Source organism: Triticum aestivum, chromosome 1B (genome assembly GCF_018294505.1).
Source record: "Triticum aestivum cultivar Chinese Spring chromosome 1B, IWGSC CS RefSeq v2.1, whole genome shotgun sequence".
Classification (NCBI taxonomy): Eukaryota; Viridiplantae; Streptophyta; class Magnoliopsida; order Poales; family Poaceae; genus Triticum; species Triticum aestivum.
Window position 1 is genome coordinate 441,984,099 of NC_057795.1, and position 19,719 is coordinate 442,003,817.

A 19,719-nucleotide genomic window follows, 5' to 3' on the forward strand; every position below is an offset into this window, starting at 1 on the left:
GCCGTTCTTGTTCCATCCTTCTATGCCTAGTCGGTATAAGGTGGTAGTATCCTTCATGCGTCCCATTAGTAGGCCCGTATCCATGTGGCCAACCTGTATGGTGGGTTATGTTGGTTTGGTTGACTATATGTCGTTGTTGCCCCCCCCCCCCTCCCCCCCTTCTTCATTTGCTTTTCTTCTTGTTGTTTTGCTTTTGCTTGCGGTTTGACACCGTCTGTCCCACACTTTTCTTCGTAGAGGTCCTCTTCGAGCACCTCCTTGTTGTCCGGTGACGCCGCCCGTTTATTGCTTTGCTCTGCTGGACATTCTCTTTGAGCTCCTCTCTACCGTTCAATGACATCGCCGGTCCATAGCTTCACTCCGCTGGAGGTTCTCTTCGAGCTCCTCCCTTCCGTTGTTTAACGTTTGGTGTGGCCCTTGTTCTTGTTGGTATCTGAGGCTCGGCGGGTGTGGCTCAGGTCTTACGAGCTTTTTATTGTCGTTGTTGGGTGCTTATATTGCCGCTTGAGGTGAGCCGCTTCTTTGCTTGTTTATCCCTCTATTCTTGCCCTTTCTGCTTGCTTCCCAAGTTTTCCTGTATATTTCGTGTTCTATCCCGGTCCTCTTTGTTTGAATCACATTGTGAATGAATTTTATTTCGTTGTCTAAGACCGTCTTTCCGTCCTAAATGTCGGGCTGGATTGGTTTGCCTCTTGACAGTGCGTCGGTTTAGTTTTGTAGGCTCTGATTTAATCTCTACCTTGTGAAGCAACATATGGAAATGCCTCACGCTTTCTTACCGTCACAATGCATGCCATTCTTCTTTTTGCAGGGGATGACATGTTTTTATCTTCTATTTTGGTTTTTGCCTTTAGATCGTCTAGTTGTTGTTGTTTTTTGCATGCTTGTTCTGTCCATGTAGCAGATAGAGTGGAGGCCAATTGTCTGGAGGCGAGCAGGGTATCAAGGCTTCTTCTTTGATGGATGAGTTTTTTCATTTTATCCCTACGATAGATTTCATTATTTGCATGTTTCTGTGCGGTTTCAGGTTCTTGGTTCGTTCTTCGATGAATCTAGGCACCATTATCACCATAAGACATTGAATCGAGGATAGTTGGTTGCCCTCCTGTTTTGACGGGGATAACGATGGGACGTGAGTGATGTGAATGGCCATGACCCCTCGATCCTGACAATCATACAGTCGTGACGTGGTCCGGTTGGATATGTTGTTGGGTCTGATGACCAAAATCCAGCGTCATCAATTCTACAAAGGCTAGCGTTAATCCCGGACGGCCCCATTGTTCATGTGACCAGGAAGTCGGTATTCCAGTGGGGCTCTCAAAAGAAAGAGGGAGACGGGCTACAATGCTTTAAACACTAGCTCGGCTATATAGAGTTGGAGAAAACGCGGACTGGCTGAAACCGGACAACTAGAAGCCAGACTGATCCTCTCATTTTATTCGGGAGGATCCTGCCAGGATTTCTTCCTTGGAGCAGTTCAAGAGGAAGCATGGGAAATTTTCAGACAAGTTCAGGGGCCACTCACGGTGTACTGCATCAAGTTGCCATAGATGCCAGCAAGCCCGTCAATGAGAAGGCCTTATGGCCCAAGATGATAGCAATGAGGTCCCTTGGTTCTGTAGGGAGTCCACCTTCTAAAATGTTCCTCGTCCTGGCGGCAAGTCAAGAACCCCTCAATCGATCGAGCCTCTAGATCGGTTGGAAAAATGTAACCCTAGATCTCGTCCTTCTATATAAGGAAAGGTTGGGGGTATTTCTAGATCATCTGACCCATTGTCATCACCTCGGCAGCAATAGTTCACCCATATAGTAACCCCTTCATATGAGGTATTTTTTCCTCAATCAATCAAAGCAAAGTAAGAGCAGGGTTTTTACCTCGACAATGAGGGCCTGAACCTGGGAAAAATCCTTGTATGTGATCCCATCTGGAACATCCGGTCGTGCTTGAAGGAAATATGCCCTAGAGGCAATAATAAAGTTATTATTTATTTCTTTATTTCATGATAAATGTTTATCATTCATGCTAGAATTGTATTAACCGGAAACTTAGTACATGTGTGAATACATAGACAAACAAAGTGTCACTAGTATGCCTCTACTTACCTAGCTCGTTAAATCAAAGATGGTTGTGTTTCCTAATCATAGACACGAGTTGTCATTTGATTAACGGGATCACATCATTAGAGAATGATGTGATTGACTTGACCCATTCCGTTAGCTTAGCACTTGATCGTTTAGTATGTTGCTATTGCTTTGTTCATGACTTATACATGTTCCTATGACTATGAGATTATGCAACTCCTGAATACCGGAGGAACACTTTGTGTGCTACCAAACGTCACAATGTAACTGGGTGATTATAAAGGTGCTCTACAGGTGTCTCCAAAGGTACTTGTTGAGTTGGCGTATTTCGAGATTAGGATTTGTCACTCCGATTGTCGGAGAGGTATCTCTGGGCCCTCTCGGTAATGCACATCACTATAAACCTTGCAAGCAATGTGACTAATGAGTTAGTTGTGGGATGATTCATTACGGAACGAGTAAAGAGACTTGCCGGTAACGAGATTGAACTAGGTATTGAGATACCGACGATCGAATCTCGGGCAAGTAACATACCGATGACAAAGGGAACAACGTATGTTGTTATGCGGTTTGACCGATAAAGATCTTCGTAGAATATGTAGGAGCCAATATGAGCATCCAGGTTCCGCTATTGGTTATTGACCAGAGATGTGTCTCGGTCATGTCTACATAGTTCTCGAACCCGTAGGGTTCGCACGCTTAAAGTTCGAAGACGGTTATATTATGAGTTTATGTGTTTTGATGTACCAAAGGTAGTTCGGAGCCCCGGTTGTGATCACAGACATGACGAGGAGTCTGAAAATGGTCGAGACATAAAGATTGATATATTGGACGACTATATTTGGACATCGGAATGGTTTCAAGTGAGATCGGGATAATACCGGAGCACGAGGAGGTTATCGGAACCCCCTGGGAGGTATATGGGCCTTAATGGGCTTTAGTGGAAAGGAGGGGAAAGGATCAAGGGAGGGGGCGCCCCCCCCCCAAGCCCAATCCGAATTGGGAGGGGGGCCGAACCCCCCCCCATTTCCTTCCTCCCTCCTTCCTCTTCCTTCCCTCTCCCTCTCCAAATACGAAAAGGAGGAGTCCTACTCCCGGTGGGAGTAGGACTCCCCCCCTTGGGCGCGCCTCCTCCTCCTGGCCGGTCCTCTCCTCCCCTCCTTTATATACGGAGGAGGGGGGCACCCCATACACACAAAAAATGATCCCTTGGATCTCTTAGCCGTGTGCGGTGCCCCCCTCCACCATAATACACCTCGATAATATCATAGCGGTGCTTAGGCGAAGCCCTGCGTTGGTAGAACATCATAATCATCACGACGCCGTTGTGCTGACGGAACTCTCCCTCAAAGCTCGGCTGGATCGGAGTTCGAGGGACGTCATCGAGTTGAACGTGTGCTGAACTTGGAGGTGCCGTGCGTACGGTACTTGATCGGCCGGATCATGAAGATGTACGACTACATCAACCGCGTTGTGCTAACGCTCCCGCTTTCGGTCTACGAGGGTACGTTGTCGGTGGGAAACGACACCTATGGGATCACAAGGATCCCTTCTGCGGTTGCGGGGCGCGGGGTTGTGAGAAGAGCAGGATTAGGAATCACCACAAGGATGGTTTACCCAGGTTCGGGCCGCGAGGATCGTGTAAAACCCTAGTCCTGCCTTGGTGGATGTATTGAGTGTTTCTGAGCTCTTGAACTAGCTATGGTGTCTGTCTGGTTCCAAAGAGCCGAATCCCTCTCCAATACGCCATGGGCCTCCTTTTATAGTCGAAAGGGGCTGCCACAGTGGCATACATGAGGTGGAAAGGCCTACCGTGCTATGAGCTTATCGCTCGTATTACAGGACAAGACACAATTAATGCGTAGCTTAGGTGTCCTCTTGCTTTATCGGGGACAGGAGCGAGGCCCGTCCCGTCCATCGCTGCTCCTCCTCGCTTCGACACGCGCCCTGGCCAGCGATGCATGCGGCGCCATGTAGGCAGGCAAGCAGCTGAGGTGGCGTAGTGGTGGAGCCTTCAGGAAGATCTGCATGCCGCCACACGGGCGTGTACTGAGTTGGCCTGGAAGCTTCATGTTGCCACGTAGGTGCCTGCCCAGCTAGTTGGGCTGGCAGCTGCATGTGAACGGCGGTGGAGACTTGGTGCGGGCCTGGCAGTGGCCCCGCTGACGCCCTCGACAAGGGCCTTGCCGGGTGGCCCGGCAAGGGTCTTGCCATGGCGCGCTATTGTCCCCGGTAAGGATCTTGCCGGGGGTCTTGTGGGTCTCCTTGGCTAAGGTCCCGCCAAGGGTCGCCGTCTTCTGATCCTCATCTGATCTAATATATTCTTTGTCTTGACAAAGATCTGCATGCCACCATGGAGGTGCCTCCCGAGCCCTGGCCCAATCATAGTTGATGGTATTGTGACCGTTGGTTCGAGGGTGGCTCACTCTGCTGGTGTGGGCGAGCCGCCCCGGCAAAGGGGCTTGCCGGAGCTGCCGAGGCTGCCTCAACAAGGGTCTTGCCGGGGAAACCTGCTTCGTCCATCTGCTCTCTGTGGTCTCGGTCTCTGGCGTTGCGCTGATTGTTTCTGTGGCTTCGACTCGTCCCATTTGCCCTGCTAAGTGTGGCTTCGGCCCGTGGCTCTGACTGCCTGTGCACAAGTAAGGGGTACAAAGGAGTGCCCCTACTTTAGTACACCGACAGGAAGCCCCGGTCCCGGGCCACACATAGGCGCAATGCGTTGTTGGGCCAGGCCCAAAATGGTGCGCGGGCAGGCAGGGCGGTTTTTACCGCAGTATCTTTCCGTCCGCCGCGCTTCCCCACGACCTGCGCGACGTGGGGGAGGTCATGCGTGACGTGGGGGGCATGCGCGGGGCAGTTTTCGCATGCATGTGTCGTATCACAGTTAATGGGAAAGGAGGCGGCCCGCGCCTTCCCCGTATAAAGGAATAACCGCGGGCGCGCTGCTCACTTTACCCCTTCCCTGCATCTTCTCCAATCTTGGAGCCGCCTCCCCCCTTCTTCCTCCTTCTCGAGCCCCCCGTCTTCGTCTACCGTCGCTGCGCTTCCATCATCCTCTGCCCTCTTGCTTCTCGCAGCCGCCATGGCGCCCAAATCCACCAAAGGCAAGGGAGTAGCCAAAGATGCTGGGGCGACGGAGCAGCTGGAGAGCGAGCTGGTGGCGCGACGGGCGCAGTTCACCTACTTCCCCTTGACAGTCGACATGTTCGAGCTCCGGGAGTACTTCAAATCTCTGTGGGGGGTGAAGACGGGGGGAGAAACGACGGGGCATCCAGCCATGCGCGTCATCCCCACCAATTGCATCGAGGCCGCCCCAAATCGGTACCCATTCTTTGTCGACTACTTCTCCTGCGGGCTCTGTCCCCCCTTCTCCGATTTCTTCAATGACGTTATGCACACCTACGACTTCCGCCTTCTGGATTTTACTCCGAATGCCATGGCGTGCATGGCTCTCTTCGCGCACCTCTGCGAAGGCTTTGTCGGGGTGCACCCCAACACGACGCTCTTCCGCCACTACTTATCCCCTCGGATCCAAGCGGGGGGCGCCATCTCCGGTTGTGTCACCTGGATTCTAGGGCCAAGGGGACGTACCCGGAGGGCGCCATGAAGGAGAGGTGGGAAGAGTGGCGGGGCCGGTGGTGCTGGATTGAGGAGGAGGACCGGCCAACATTGTGCGAGGTTCGCTGGGAGCCGCCGGTCCGCGGAAACGACTGGGGCGACGTCGACGCCGACGACGAGAAGCTCATGATTGCCACCACTAGGATCCTCTGGCTCACTGAGGTTGGGCTCACCCTTGAAATGATCAGGGTGGACTTCATCCACCGCCGAATCGCTCCTCTGCACAACAAGGGGAGGCCGGCCTGGCTTTTCACAAATGCTTCTAACATCATGAGGCTCTGCCCCGGCCTCGACCACAACCTGACGGTGCTGAGGCACGCCCATCTCTGCCAACGGATCTTCCAGCTTGAGGTCAATAGCGACGGCGAGGTTGAGCAGTCCAGCAAGGCTGCGAGGGCTGCCGTGAAGGCCGGCAAGGTTGCCAAAGGGCCCCTTTTCAAGTTGCCGGCAGGAGTGGTCCCGCTGTGCAATAATTCTCGCCGGTCCGACATCATCGCCATGATGCCGGACTTCAATGTGCACGGCCTTGACCCGAGCTGGGTGGAGTCAGACAAGCTCCAGGTGCAGGAATTCTTCAACACCTTGCACGAGGGGTACGTCACCGCTGAGCCGCGGCTCGTCCAGGATACCTCCCAGGCGGAGCTGGACTACATCGCCGCCAGGGTGGCGGAGGCGAAGCTCTCCAAGGAGGCCGACAACACCGATGGCGTGGAGGACAAGGCCGTGGTGGAAGAGGAGGAAGAAGAGCTTGCCCAGTGGGCGGCAACCGCTGGGGAGGCCAGCGGCACCGGCACCAGGGCTCCCCTCGTCGAGGACATGGTCGACGAGTCGTCGTCGGAGGAGGACGAGGGGGAGGAGACCGCGACCGCCGACCCTCCAGTCACTGGAAGAGGGCGAGTCCTGCGGCGGGCCACCTCCGGCAAGCCGGTCCGTCCCGGCCGGGCCGCGTGACTGCGGCAGGCCCAGGAGACGTCTGCATGCCAGATGAGGGCTGCGGCGATGAAGAAGGCGGTAAAAGCCGTGGCAGCGAAGAAGAAGGCATCCGCTTCTTCGTCATCCAAGCATGCCCAGACGCCACCGCCTCCCCCCTCGCCGGCAGACGTTGGCACGGGGATCGCTTTTGACTTTTGACCCCTCAGCCCGGAGAGGAAGAGGAAGGCAACAGAGGAGGAGGGGGAGGAGGAAGAGTAAGCTCTGCTTTTCCCCATGCTCTTCTTTTTTGCTTTCTCCATTTCCTCAAATGGTGCCGCCCATTCTGAATCATCTTCATCCCGCAGGGATGTGGAGATGCTGGCCCAAAGGGCGAAGAGGGCCAGGACTTCGACGAGCGGCCAGCCCCCGGTAGGCACCTCTAGCACGCCACAGGTGGTGTTGAGCAGCCCGGACAGCAGCCCCCGGCCCAGCCGCCAGCGTGAGCCCATCACCCGTCCTCCGTCGACGTGCTCTAGGGGTACCATACTTTGGTACTGACCATGCTGTGGGTGTAGGAGGGGAGCAGCAGCACGGAGAGCCACAGAGGGCTTCTCCCAACGTGCCGCCCCCATCGACAACGCCGCCCCGAGGGGCGTCCCCGGCAAGGGCACCAAGCACCGAGCCCATGCACACGGAGGAGGAGGAGGAGGAGAACGCGGGTGCCGGTGGCTTCGCCTCGACGCCGAACCTTGGCGGAGAGGGGACTTCTGCTTCTCGGCTTGGCACGGGTAAGCCACTCGCTTTCCGTTTCTGCTTGCGTTATTTCTTTCTTCTTTTTTACTGGGCTTTGATCTTGGCCCCACCCTATCCCCTTCTTGGCACTCAGACTTCCCCTCGATGGACCCAGAGGACGTTGATACTGTCATCGAGGATGTCGTCGAGGATGCCGCGGCGCAGGCCGAGAAGATCGCCGCCGAGGAGAGCACCAAGGGCGCTGCTGAGGACACCGCCAAGGGCCCCGCCGGGGAGCCCGGCAAGGGACCTGCCGGGGAGGCCAGCAAGGCCGCTGCCGGGGAGGAGGTGGTTGACGACTAGCCCTCCTCCTCCGCTGCCTCCGGCTCTGGCAGGTGCTTGAGGGTGGGTGATGACTTGTTCGTCCACCTCCTAGGCGCGTCGAGCACCAGGGCTCCCATTGAGGGAGAGGTGTTCGACGACGAAGTGCTTGCCGCTGCTGGGCTCGAGGTCGTCGACGAGCCGAGCTTTGGTGGCGCCGGCTCCTAGGAGGAGCGGCTGCTCAAGGCCATGGGCGCCAGCTTCCGGAAGCTCCAAGCGCTCCACGGCGCTCATTTGGACAAGGCCAACTCCAGGACGGCGGTGGTGGAGAAGGCAGAGGCGGACTTCCAGGAGCGCGTCGCTGAGACGCGGGACTGGTTCTGCTAGGCTCAAGACGAGCTGAAGGCCGCCCAGGGCAAGCTGGCCAAGCATGACATGGAGCTCACCATGAAGCTGGGTAACGTCGAGATGGCCCAAGAGACGGCGAGGAACTTGGTTGCCGCCGCTGAAGCCGTCCGGACCCAGCACGAGGCCACGCTAAACTCCCAGGAGGAGGACCTTGCCGCACGCGAGGAGAAGCTCGCCGCCACGCTCTGCGACAAGGATGAAGAGGTGGACAAGCTCGCCGCACAGCGGACCCGAGAGCTGGAGCAGAGGAACAGGGAGGCACTCGATGCCCAGGCACTGGTTCACGCCGGCAAGGTGAAGGAGCTGGAGGCGGCGTGGGATGAGCTAAAGGAGCAAACTCTGAAGCTGTCCAAGGAGAACGACACGCTCAACAGCGCCCTGGCGGAGGCGGATGGCGCGGCCGTCAGCGGGGCCAGAGAGCTCTTCGAGGCCAACAACTCCATCAGAGACCTCAGTGAAGGAAATATGCCCTAGAGGCAATAATAAAGTTATTATTTATTTCCTCATATCATGATAAATGTTTATTATTCATGCTAGAATTGTATTAACCGGAAACATGATACATGTGTGAATACATAGACAAACATATAGTCACTAGTATGCCTCTACTTGACTAGCTCATTAATCAAAGATGGTTATGTTTCCTAACCATAGACATGTGTTGTCATTTGATTAATGGGATCACATCATTAGGAGAATGATATGATTGACATGACCCATTCCGTTAGCCTAGCACTTGATCGTTTAGTATATTGCTATTGCTTTCTTCATGACTTATACATGTTCCTGTAACTATGAGATTATGCAACTCCCGTTTACCGGAGGAACACTTTGGGTACTACCAAACGTCACAACGTAACTGGGTGATTATAAAGGAGTACTACAGGTGTCTCCGAAGGTACATGTTGAGTTGGCGTATTTCGAGATTAGGTTTTGTCACTCCGATTGTCGGAGAGGTATCTCTGGGCCCTCTCGGTAATGCACATCACTATAAGCCTTGCAAGCAATGTGACCAATGAGTTGGTTACGGGATGATGCATTACGTAACGAGTAAAGAGACTTGCCAGTAACGAGATTGAACTAGGTATTGGATACCGACGATCAAATCTCGGGCAAGTAACATACCGATGACAAAGGGAACAACGTATGTTGTTATGCAGTTTGACCGATAAAGATCTTCGTAGAATATGTAGGAACCAATATGGGCATCCAGGTTCCGCTATTGGTTATTGACCGAGAATAGTTCTAGGTCATGTCTACATAGTTCTCGAACCCGTAGGGTCCGCACGCTTAACGATACGATGACAGTTTTATTATGAGTTTATAAGTTTTGATGTACCGAAGTTTGTTCGGAATTCCGGATTTGATCACGGACATGACGAGGAGTGTCGAAATGGTCGAGACATAAAGCTTGATATATTGGAAGCCTAAGTTTGGACATCGCAAAGGTTCCGGGTGAAATCGGGATTTTACCGGAACACCGGGGGGTTACCGGAACCCTCCCGGGGGTTAATGGGCCTTAGTGGGCCATGAGGGAGAAGAGGAAGGCCGGACAGGGCAGGCCGCGCGCCCCCTCCCCCCCTAGTCCGAATAGGACAAGGAAGGGGGGGGGCGGCGCCCCTCTTTCCTCTTTCCCCTCCCCCTTTCCTTCTCCACCAAGGCAAGAGGGGGGAGTCCTACTCCCGGTGGGAGTAGGACTCCTCCAGGCGCACCCCAAGGGGGCCGGCCGCACCTCCCCCTCCCTCCTTTATATACGGGGGCAGGGGGGCACCCCATGACACACAAGTTGATCTACGGATCGTTTCTTAGCCGTGTGCGGTGCCCCCCTCCACCATATTCCACCTCGGTCATATCGTCGCGGAGTTTAGGCGAAGCCCTGCGCCGGTAGAGCATCATCATCGTCACCACGCCGTCGTGCTGACGGAACTCATCCCCGAAGCTTTGCTGGATCGGAGCCCGGGGATCGTCATCGAGCTGAACGTGTGCTGAACTCGGAGGTGCCGTACGTTCGGTACTTGGATCGGTCGGATCATGAAGACATACGACTACATCAATCGCGTTGTCATAACGCTTCCGCTTACGGTCTATGAGGGTACATGGACAACACTCTCCCCTCTCGTTGCTATGCCATCACCATGATCTTGCGTGTACGTAGGAATTTTTTTGAAATTACTACGTTACCCAACAGTGGCATCTGAGCCAGGTTTTATGCGTAGATGTCATATGCACGAGTAGAACACAAGTGAGTTGTGGGCGATACAAGTCATACTGCTTACCAGCATGTCATACTTTGGTTCGGCGGTATTGTGAGATGAAGCGGCCCGGACCAACATTACGCGTACGCTTACGCGAGACTGGTTTCACCGTTACGAGCACTCGTGCTTAAAGGTGACTGGCGGGTGTCTGTCTCTCTCACTTTAGTTGAATCGAGTGTGGCTACGCCCGGTCCTTGCGAAGGTTAAAACAGCACTAACTTGACGAACTATCATTGTGGTTTTGATGCGTAGGTAAGAATGGTTCTTGCTAAGCCCGTAGCAGCCACGTAAAACTTGCAACAACAAAGTAGAGGACGTCTAACTTGTTTTTGCAGGGCATGTTGTGATGTGATATGGTCAAGACGTGATGCTATATTTTATTGTATGAGATGATCATGTTTTGTAACCGAAGTTATCGGCAACTGGCAGGAGCCATATGGTTGTCGCTTTATTGTATGAAATGCAAACGCCCTGTAATTGCTTTACTTTATCACTAAGCGGTAGCGATAGTCGTAGAAGCAATAGATGGCGTAAACGACAACGATGCTACGATGAAGATCAAGGTGTCGCGCCGGTGACGATGGTGATCACGACGGTGCTTCGGAGATGGAGATCACAAGCACAAGATGATGATGGCCATATCATATCACTTATATTGATTGCATGTGATGTTTATCCTTTATGCATCTTATCTTGCTTTGATTGACGGTAGCATTTTAAGATGATCTCTCACTAAAATTATCAAGAAGTGTTCTCCCTGAGTATGCACCGTTGCCAAAGTTCGTCGTGCCCAGACACCACGTGATGATCGGGTGTGATAAGCTCTACGTCCATCTACAACGGGTGCAAGCCAGTTTTGCACACGCAGAATACTCAGGTTAAACTTGACGAGCCTAGCATATGCAGATATGGCCTCGGAACACGGAGACCGAAAGGTCGAGCGTGAATCATATAGTAGATATGATCAACATAGTGATGTTCACCATTGAAAACTACTCCATCTCACGTGATGATCGGTTATGGTTTAGTTGATTTGGATCACGTGATCACTTAGATGACTAGAGAGATGTCTGTCTAAGTGGGAGTTCTTAAGTAATATGATTAATTGAACTTAAATTTATCATGAACTTAGTACCTGATAGTATTTTGCTTATCTATGTTTGTTGTAGATAGATGGCTCGTGCTGTTGTTCCGTTGAATTTTAATGCGTTCCTTGAGAAAGCAAAGTTGAAAGATGATGGTAGCAATTACACGGACTGGGTCCGTAACTTGAGGATTATCCTCATTGCTGCACAGAAGAATTACGTCCTGGAAGCACCGCTGGGTGCCAGGCCTGCTGCTGATGCAACTGACGACGTTAAGAACGTCTGGCAGAGCAAAGCTGATGACTACTCGATAGTTCAGTGTGCCATGCTTTACGGCTTAGAACCGGGTCTTCAACGATGTTTTGAACGTCATGGAGCATATGAGATGTTCCAGGAGTTGAAGTTAATATTTCAAGCAAATGCCCGGATTGAGAGATATGAAGTCTCCAATAAGTTCTATAGCTGCAAGATGGAGGAGAATAGTTCTGTCAGTGAACACATACTCAAAATGTCTGGGTATAATAATCACTTGATTCAACTGGGAGTTAATCTTCCTGATGATAGTGTCATTGACAGAATTCTCCAATCACTGCCACCAAGCTACAAGAGCTTCGTGATGAACTATAATATGCAAGGGATGAACAAGACAATTCCCGAGCTCTTCGCAATGCTAAAAGCTGCGGAGGTAGAAATCAAGAAGGAGCATCAAGTGTTGATGGTTAACAAGACCACTAGTTTCAAGAAAAAGGGCAAAGGGAAGAAGAAGGGGAACTTCAAGAAGAACAGCAAGCAAGTTGCTGCTCAAGAGAAGAAACCCAAGTCTGGACCTAAGCCTGAAACTGAGTGCTTCTACTGCAAGCAGACTGGACACTGGAAGCGGAACTGCCCCAAGTATTTGGCGGATAAGAAGGATGGCAAGGTGAACAAAGGTATATGTGATATACATGTTATTGATGTGTACCTTACTAGAGCTCGCAGTAGCACCTGGGTATTTGATACTGGTTCTGTTGCTAACATTTGCAACTCGAAACAGGGACTACGGAATAAGCGAGCACTGGCCAAGGATGAGGTGACGATGCGCGTGGGAAACGGTTCCAAAGTCGATGTGATCGCGGTCGGCACGCTACCTCTACATCTACCTTCGGGATTAGTTTTAGACCTGAATAATTGTTATTTGGTGCCAGCGTTGAGCATGAACATTATATCTGGATCTTGTTTGATGCGAGACGGTTATTCATTTAAATCAGAGAATAATGGTTGTTCTATTTATATGAGTAATATCTTTTATGGTCATGCACCCTTGAAGAGTGGTCTATTTTTGTTGAATCTCGATAGTAGTGATACACATATTCATAATGTCGAAGCCAAAAGATGCAGAGTTAATAATGATAGTGCAACTTATTTGTGGCACTGCCGTTTAGGTCATATCGGTGTAAAGCGCATGAAGAAACTCCATACTGATGGAATTTTGGAATCACTTGATTATGAATAACTTGGTACTTGCGAACCGTGCCTCATTGGCAAGATGACTAAAACACCGTTCTCCGGTACTATGGAGAGAGCAACAGATTTGTTGGAAATCATACATACAGATGTATGCGGTTCGATGAATGTTGAAGCTCGTGGCAGATATCGTTATTTTCTCACCTTCACAGATGATTTAAGCAGATATGGGTATATCTACTTAATGAAACACAGGTCTGAAACATTTGAAAAATTCAAAGAATTTCAGAGTGAAGTGGAAAATCATTGTAACAAGAAAATAAAGTTCCTACGATCTGATCATGGAGGAGAATATTTGAGTTACGAGTTTGGTTTACATTTGAAACAATGCGGAATAGTTTCGCAGCTCACGCCACCCGGAACACCACAACGAAATGGTGTGTCCGAACATCATAATCGTACTTTACTAGATATGGTGCGATCTATGATGTCTCTTACTGATTTACCGCTATCATTCTGGGGTTATGCTTTAGAGACGGCCGTATTCACGTTAAATAGGGCACCATCAAAATCCGTTGAGACGATGCCTTATGAACTGTGGTTTGGCAAGAAACCAAAGTTGTCGTTTCTTAAAGTTTGGGGCTGCGATGCTTATGTGAAGAAACTTCAACCAGATAAGCTCGAACCTAAATCGGAGAAATGTGTCTTCATAGGATACCCAAAAGAAACAGTTGGGTATACCCTCTATCACAGATCCGAAGGCAAGACATTCGTTGCTAAGAATGGATCCTTTCTAGAGAAGGAGTTTCTCTCGAAAGAAGTGAGTGGGAGGAAAGTAGAACTTGATGAGGTAACTGTACCTGCTCCCTTATTGGAAAGTAGTTCATCACATGAATCGGTTCCTGTGACACCTACACCAATTAGTGAGGAAGCTAATGATATTGATCATGAAACTTCAGATCAAGTTTCTACTGAACTTCGAAGGTCTACCAGAGTAAGATCCGCACCAGAGTGGTACGGTAATCCTATTCTGGAAGTCATGTTACTTGACCATGACGAACCTACGAACTATGAGGAAGCGATGATGAGCCCAGATTCCGCAAAATGGCTAGAGGCCATGAAATCTGAGATGGGATCCATGTATGAGAACAAAGTATGGACTTTGGTTGACTTGCCCGATGATCGGCAGGCCATTGAGAACAAATGGATCTTTAAGAAGAAGACTGACGCTGATGGTAATGTAACTGTCTATAAAGCTCGACTTGTTGCGAAAAGGTTTTCGACAAGTTCAAGGGGTTGACTACGATGAGACTTTCTCACCCGTAGCGATGCTTAAGTCTGTCCGAATCATGTTAGCCATTGCTGCATTTCATGATTATGAAATTTGGCAAATGGATGTCAAAACTGCATTCTTGAATGGATTTCTGGAAGAAGAGTTGTATATGATGCAGCCAGAAGGTTTTGTTGATCCAAAAGGTGCTAACAAAGTGTGCAAGCTCCAGCGATCCATTTATGGACTGGTGCAAGCATCTCGGAGTTGGAATAAACGCTTTGATAGTGTGATCAAAGCATATGGTTTTATACAGACTTTTGGAGAAGCCTGTATTTACAAGAAAGTGAGTGGGAGCTCTGTAGCATTTCTGATATTATATGTAGATGACATATTATTAATTGGAAATGATATAGAATTTCTGGATAGCATAAAGGGATACTTGAATAAAAGTTTTTCAATGAAAGACCTCGGTGAAGCTGCTTACATATTGGGCATCAAGATCTATAGAGATAGATCAAGACGCTTAATAGGACTTTCACAAAGCACATACCTTGATAAAATTTTGAAAAAGTTCAAAATGGATCAGGCAAAGAAAGGGTTCTTGCCCGTACTACAAGGTGTGAAGTTGAGTCAAACTCAATGCCCGACCACAGCAGAAGATAGAGAGAAAATGAAAGATGTTCCCTATGCTTCAGCCATAGGCTCTATCATGTATGCAATGCTGTGTACCAGACCTGACGTATGCTTAGCAATAAGCTTGGCAGGAAGGTACCAAAGTAATCCAGGAGTGGATCACTGGACAGCGGTCAAGAACATCCTGAAATACCTGAAAAGGACTAAGGATATGTTTCTCGTATATGGAGGTGACAAAGAGCTAGTCGTAAATGGTTACGTCGATGCAAGCTTTGACACTGATCCGGACGATTCTAAATCGCAAACCGGATACGTGTTTTTATTAAACGGTGGAGCTGTAAGTTGGTGCAGTTCTAAACAAAGCGTCGTGGCGGGATCTACATGTGAAGCGGAGTACATAGCTGCTTCGGAAGCAGCAAATGAAGGAGTCTGGATGAAGGAGTTCATTTCCGATCTAGGTGTCATACCTAGTGCATCGGGACCAATGAAAATCTTCTGTGACAATACTGGTGCAATTGCCTTGGCAAAGGAATCCAGATTTCACAAGAGGACCAAGCACATCAAGAGACGCTTCAATTCCATTCGGGACCAAGTCCAAGTGGGAGACATAGAGATTTGCAAGATACATACGGATCTGAATGTTGCAGACCCATTGACTAAGCCACTCTCACGAGCAAAACATGATCAGCACCAAGACTCCATGGGTGTTAGAATCATTACTATGTAATCTAGATTATTGACTCTAGTGCAAGTGGGAGACTGAAGGAAATATGCCCTAGAGGCAATAATAAAGTTATTATTTATTTCCTCATATCATGATAAATGTTTATTATTCATGCTAGAATTGTATTAACCGGAAACATGATACATGTGTGAATACATAGACAAACATATAGTCACTAGTATGCCTCTACTTGACTAGCTCATTAATCAAAGATGGTTATGTTTCCTAACCATAGACATGTGTTGTCATTTGATTAATGGGATCACATCATTAGGAGAATGATGTGATTGACATGACCCATTCCGTTAGCCTAGCACTTGATCGTTTAGTATATTGCTATTGCTTTCTTCATGACTTATACATGTTCCTGTAACTATGAGATTATGCAACTCCCGTTTACCGGAGGAACACTTTGGGTACTACCAAATGTCACAACGTAACTGGGTGATTATAAAGGAGTACTACAGGTGTCTCCGAAGGTACATGTTGAGTTGGCGTATTTCGAGATTAGGTTTTGTCACTCCGATTGTCGGAGAGGTATCTCTGGGCCCTCTCGGTAATGCACATCACTATAAGCCTTGCAAGCAATGTGACCAATGAGTTGGTTACGGGATGATGCATTACGTAACGAGTAAAGAGACTTGCCGGTAACGAGATTGAACTAGGTATTGGATACCGACGATCAAATCTCGGGCAAGTAACATACCGATGACAAAGGGAACAACGTATGTTGTTATGCGGTTTGACCGATAAAGATCTTCGTAGAATATGTAGGAACCAATATGGGCATCCAGGTTCCGCTATTGGTTATTGACCGAGAATAGTTCTAGGTCATGTCTACATAGTTCTCGAACCCGTAGGGTCCGCACGCTTAACGTTACGATGATAGTTTTATTATGAGTTTATAAGTTTTGATGTACCGAAGTTTGTTCGGAGTTCCGGATGTGATCACGGACATGACGAGGAGTCTCGAAATGGTCGAGACATAAAGATTGATATATTGGAAGCCTATGTTTGGACATCGGAAAGGTTCCGGGTGAAATCGGGATTTTACCGGAACACCGGGGGGTTACCGGAACCCTCCCGGGGGTTAATGGGCCTTAGTGGGCCATGAGGGAGAAGAGGAGGGCCGGCCAGGGCAGGTCGCGCGCCCCCTCCCCCCTAGTCCGAATAGGACAAGGAAGGGGGGGCGGCGCCCCCCTTTCCTCTTTCTCCTCCCCCCTTTCCTTCTCCACCAAGGCAAGAGGGGGGAGTCCTACTCCCGGTGGGAGTAGGACTCCTCCAGGCGCACCCCAAGGGGGCCGGCCGCACCTCCCCCCTCCCTCCTTTATATACGGGGGCAGGGGGGCACCCCATGACACACAAGTTGATCTACGGATCATTCCTTAGCCGTGTGCGGTGCCCCCCTCCACCATATTCCACCTCGGTCATATCGTCGCGGAGTTTTGGCGAAGCCCTGCGCCGGTAGAGCATCATCATCATCACCACGCCGTCGTGCTGACGGAACTCATCCCCGAAGCTTTGCTGGATCGGAGCCCGGGGATCGTCATCGAGCTGAACATGTGCTGAACTCGGAGGTGCCGTACGTTCGGTACTTGGATCGGTCGGATCGTGAAGACATACGACTACATCAACCGTGTTGTCATAACGCTTCCGCTTACGGTCTACGAGGGTACGTGGACAACACTCTCGCCTATCGTTGCTATGCCATCACCATGATCTTGCGTGTACGTAGGAATTTTTTTGAAATTACTACGTTACCCAACACTCAGACTGAAGCTGGAGGGTCACAAGAAGATGCTGTCGAAGGCCAAGGCCCGAGAGGGGACCCTGACCAAGGACCTGAGGACCGAGAAGCAGCTGCGGAGGAACGAGGCCGCCAACCTTAACGACCACGTGGAGGGCGAGAAGCGTTGGCTCAAACGCCTCGCCATTGTTGCAAACTCGACCACCATGCAACTGGCCACCATGGGGATGTCGGACGTGAGGTACGCCCCAGAGACGAGCCTGAGCCCCAACGCCAACCTGAACCTGTTCTTTGAGAGGGTCGTTGGCGCCTTGGAGCGGCTTCACTCCAACCGGGCGGCCTCCCTGGCCGAGGAGTCACGGATGCTCTGTCGGGGTGCCATAACCAAGGTGCTTGCCAAGATAGCGCACTGGCATCCCGACCTCGACTTCGAAGATTCACTAAAGAGCTTGCCGGAGGATGCAGACATCATGGCGCTCAAGGAGCGTATCAAGCCCATGATCAGCCACATCGACGGAATCAAGAGGTTGGAGGGCCAGCACCGGGACTAGGCACCCTGTTTCTCATCGCTGCTGCAGGTCCATGACCAAGACAATTGCTATCTTTAGTTAGAACCGCGGCAGCAATTTCTGTAATATAACCCTGCAGTACTTCTGACATTACGCATGTTATTTTCCTGTTTGATTTTCCTTTGTATGTCCACCCTACGTTAACTTGGTAGGCTTGCCGGCGCGTAAACTCAGGGCGGCATCTTGAGGATGGATCCCCATTGGCCTGCCGGGTGTGCTTGCTGCCGGGCGAACCACCTTACCGCCCTTAACGCAGCCGCTCGAACTATCGAGCTTGACTCGAGTCAGAGTCGAGAGTGTTGCAAATTGCGGAAGGCTACCCTGCCGCTCTCGACGTGGCCGCTTGAGCTGTTGAGCGGACTCGAAACAGAGCAAGGGTGTTGCCAATTGCGGGAGGGCCCCTCTGCATACAGGTTTTCCATACATAGGCAGAATCTCCAAGGACGATAACCTTATATTAAGGAGGAGTTTAAAGTTTGGCATGACTTAGCTTTTTTGTCGCCGCCCTGGCATCCTTCGTGCTTGCAGACAGCGCTGCCCTCTTGGCCGCCTTCTCCTCTGGTGACCACAATCACAGGAAAACACTAGGCCGGCTATTAAACCAGATTCTCACAATTGACGCCCCCTACCTGGCGCGCCAAGGATGTCGGTGGGAAATGACACTTATGGGATCACAAGGATCCCTTCTGCGGTTGCAGGGCGCGGGGTTGTGAGAAGAGCAGAATTAGCAATCAGCACAAGGATCGTTTGCCCAGGTTCGGGCCGCGAGGATCGCGTAAAACCCTAGTCCTGCCTTGGTGGATGTATTGAGTGTTTCTGAGCTCTTAAACTAGCTACGGTGGCTGTCTGGTTCCAAATTGCCGAATCCCTCTCCAGTACGTCATGGGCCTCCTTTTATAGTCGAAAGGGGCTGCCACAGTGGCATACAGGAGGTGGAAAGGCCTACCGTGCTATGAGCTTATCGCTCATATTACAGGACAAGACGCATTTAATGTGTAGCTTAGGTGTCCTCTTGCTTTATCAGGGACGGGAGCGAGGCCCGTCCCGTCCGTTGCCGCTCCTCCTCGCTTCGACACGCGCCCTGGCCAGCGTTGCATGCGGCGCCATGTAGGCAGGCAAGCAGCTGAGGTGGCGCAGTGGTGGAGCATTCACGAAGATCTGCATGCCGCCACGCGTGCGTGTGCTGAGTTGGCCTGGAAGCTGCATGTTGCCACGCAGGCGCCTGCCGAGCTGGTTGGGCTGGCAGCTGCATGTGAACGGCAGTGGAGACTTGGTTGGTGCGGGCCTGGCAGTGGCCCCACTGATGCCCTCGGCAAGGGCCTTGCCGGGTGGCCCGGCAAGGGTCTTGCCATGGCGCGCTATTGTCCCCGGCAAGGATCTTGCCGGGGATCTTGTGGGTCTCCTTGGCTAAGGTCCCGCCAAGGGTCGCCGTCTTCTGATCCTCATCTGATCTCATATATTCTTTGTCTTGACAAAGATCTGCATGCCACCATGGAGGTGCCTCCCGAGCCCTGGCCCAATCGTAGTTGATGGTGTTGGAGACCGTGGGTTCGAGGGTGGCTCACTCTGCTGTTGTGGGCGAGCCGCCCCGGCAAAGGGGCTTGCCGGGGCTGCTGAGGCTGCCCCGGCAAGGGTCTTGCTGGGGAAACCTGCTTCGTCCATCTGTTCTCTGTGGTCTTGGTCTCTGGCGTTGCGCTAATTGTTTCTGTGGCTTCGACTCCTCCCTTTTGCCCTGCTAAGTGTGGCTTTGGCCCGTGGCTCTGACTTCTTGGGCACAAGTAAGGGGTACAAAGGAGTGCCCCTACTTTAGAACACCGACATACGTGGACAACACTCTCCCCTCTTGTTGCTATGCATCACCATGATCTTGCGTGTGCGTAGGATTTTTTTTTGAAATTACAACGTTCCCCAACGGTG